We start from the raw sequence: 3440 nt of genomic DNA, 5'->3' as shown, positions 1-3440 counted from the left end.
GATTTATTTTGCTCCTGGGTCTTATTAAAATGTAAGTAACGTATTATTTGAAGTATTTAAAAGTATTATAAAAAAGTTTTTTGAAAGTATTATTCGTGTTATTTAGTCTATATTTAACTCATGGATAATGGATGGGAATGGTGGTTGGTGTTTAAGAGGATCATATCATACTATAAAATTATGTTCAGCAAATGCACCAACTACCGTTGCACAAATGCACATTGTCTACTGTTGATTGTATGGTAATTAAAAAAATTAATATAAAAGAAATGATAGAAATTGTGGAAATTAAATTTTATCTAGCTTAAGTACATTTTAAAAATATATTATAAAATATTTAATTTAGCTTCTAATATATTCTGCATTGGCATGCTCCATTTTAGGATGTCACCATCTTCATTGAGCTGCTCAATAGCAATTCTTAAGCGAAGAGTATTGGCTGCGCGGTTGTCTATTGTTGTTTCATCTCTTATCTGCATAGTTAGTATAAAGTTTTAAAAACTCGGTACATATTTTGCTACTTATTATTTTTTTTATGAAAACTGATGAAACATAAAAAATACCTTTAAGTCTCTGCTTGCCTGGATCATTTCCACATAATATTGGTTTTCCAGTATCCTGAGTTTTTCTATAACAAATAATAACTAAGTTAAGATAAAAACAAAAATACTCAAGCATAATCAGCCAACTAGACGGATAAAATATATATTTTTTTTATATAAGATACTTGAATTACTACCAATATTCAAATGGCAATAATGCAAAAATATTCTATGAACATAATTACTCTTCAATTTGTTTTTAGCTGTATAATTAGTATAGTTAGCAATTTTTATAGGCTACACATAGAATCATAATTTTTTTAACAACATTGTATCCAACAAATTACATTTTCATCAAAAAATCAAATCTGATCTTAATTTCTCTAAACTAGATACGCTAAGTTTTTCTACAAATCTATTTGAAATTCGTGGAAAGTGTTGATATTTTTCAATTTTTGTAAAAAAAAATGTATACATTTACATAATTTGTTTGTACATTAATGTTTTTCGTTATTTCGGTAGAAATTCTACTATAACCAACTAAGATTGTTAAAAGGCATTTAGAAAATAATAATTAAATTTGCTGGATATCAAATAACCGTTATCATTAGTCAGAACCTGTATATAATAGAACATTCTTGTATTGGCTAGTGTAACTTAACATGTGGTCCCATTTAAAAAAAAATGTTGACATACGCTTAGTAGGTTTAAAAATGGATTTGTTTATGTAAGAATAAGAATATTTTATAACAGAAAATCTACCAAAAGATAAATTTGTTCCAACGTTTACTGTCATATGTGCTATAAATTTCAAGTAACTAATATGTATGGTTTTAAATTGTGTGAAGCTTATCTTGAATCAAAGCTATTTAATTATAAAAAATAAAACTTAATTAAATATTTATTCTTTAGTACTTATTTTCTTACTCAAGAAGTCCCAGATGTTTGGATGCCTTCTGACGAATCTTTGAAGCTAGTTGTGGAAACTCTCCAAATAATTATTATGCGGATTTCAGACCCAAAGACACTAATAAAATGTGGTCCAACCTGAACCATCCAAAAGTTAGAAATGTATCTATTAACAGTAAAAAGTAATAACACAGTTAACTAATTTGTAAATATATAATTTTAGGAAGTGTGTAAACATTCAGTAATACCACTTGTTGCACATTCATCAGGGCACGTTCATAATCCGTTATTATGGTCAAGTGCTGTAGTTCAATAGAAGCATGTAGCGGACCACTCTGAAGAACTCAATGACCATTTCTTCAGTTGCACTCGACAATAAGGTGTATACCAATAGAAAAGACTGTAGATAAAACAATGGAAGAAGGTGAATGAAAAGAGATAAACTTATAATTAAAACAAATTTCTTTTTTAACTTACGACATTTTTGTAGATGACCTAAAACGTCATGAATGTTGAAGTTGTCCAGTCGAAGTTGTCTTGGCATGTTTGGCACTGTTTTAAAAGTACCATCACATCCTGCTACAGTCAAATTCTGCAACTGTTCCTCAAAAGCTTGAATGAAGTTTAAGTTCGCAAAAATAATTCCCACTACATTATTTTGCACGATAAGAGTTTGCTGAAACAGTGGTGATGGTTCCTATTGGATGGTGGCCCGATACTCAACATTCGCATCTAAGTCCATTAACTGTGCTAGCTCTTCAATAGTCTGCGGTATTGGTGGCCTTCACAAGTTTTTCATCCTCTCTCATCTCAATTGGGCCTGCTGAAAAGTGTAGCTAAAGCTACCACGTGGATGACTGCAACAATATAGTAATATGTTAAGCACAGGTAACACAATTTACTGATATGTTATTTATTTTGTGTGTAACAAGTTTTCTTACTGCATGATCTCCACATTGTACAGCTGTCCGAGGGGCACTGCAGTATCAGAGACTAACCCAATCGCTTTTCTGCCTACATTTCTCCTTAAAAATGGCACTTCTAAGTTTTGCTGCACTGGAAAGTGATTCTATCCCTCATGTTGAAGCTCAATGTGGTTGTTTGCATCGTCAAGCTTAATTGTAGCCTTGGCAGGACAGTATAACCATCAGTCTTCTTGTTACGTTGCTTTTCGCAAACCAAATACCTAAAAAGAAGGTAAAGCTTTTAATAAACATTTACAATTGTGTGATGTTATATACTAACATTTTGTTGCGATATACACTTTTTAAAGTATTTATAGTGTAAGCTATCTATGTACACATCGGGCTTGTGCATGTGGGATGGTTTTGCGGCTGGCTCGTCAGCACAGCCTCGCCGACACAAGACGCCTTTCCGCCAACGGAAGAATAACTTGAAACAGAAAAAGTTCGAACTGAAGAAGAAGGAGGAGAGAGTGAAGGCGAGCCAGCAGTGAAGGTTGGAGAAAACGAGGGAGTAGACATCGCCGATGGAGGTGGACGACGCGGTCCTGACTCCACCAACCACTGCGTTGGTAAAAAGTACAGCAAATTAAGCAACATAAAGTTCCGTTCTGTTCGTCGGCGATAGTACATGTTCGTTATCGCCTTAACTATCGATTTTTTTTAGTTAATCAAGTAATTTAATTAATACGTTAGTTTTTAATTATTCAATCATTTAAAATGAGCCAAAAAAGCAAATTGGATACACCAATTAAAAAATCAACATCAAAAAAGGAAGTTACTTTGGAAGACTTATGGGATTTAATTAATGCAAATAAGTCATCAAATGATACGGCATTTAAAGACCTCAACAGGAAACTATTAAGTTTAGAAACTGGTTTAGCTAACTTTAAATCTACTTTTAATAATCTTACTTCTGAACTTACTAGAATTAAAGAGGTTAACAAAAAATTAGAGTCTAATATACAAGTACTTAATAATAAAGTTATACTTCTCGAAAGCAAACAAATAGCACCACATGATATGG

General features: G+C 31.9%; 1 pseudogene; it reads right to left on the bottom strand.

Moving 5' to 3' along the window:
• Positions 1 to 326: 326 nt before the first annotated feature.
• Positions 327 to 2301, bottom strand: LOC126839777 (uncharacterized; annotated as a pseudogene).
• Between the last annotated feature and the right edge of the window lie 1139 nt (positions 2302 to 3440).

Source organism: Adelges cooleyi, unplaced genomic scaffold, assembly GCF_023614345.1.
Source record: "Adelges cooleyi isolate 19-005CV unplaced genomic scaffold, UGA_ACOO_1.1 ACOO_flye_CR_arks_rails_tigmint_CR_PRNA_307, whole genome shotgun sequence".
NCBI classification, from domain to species: domain Eukaryota; kingdom Metazoa; phylum Arthropoda; class Insecta; order Hemiptera; family Adelgidae; genus Adelges; species Adelges cooleyi.
This window is presented reverse-complemented; position numbering and strand designations above follow the sequence as displayed.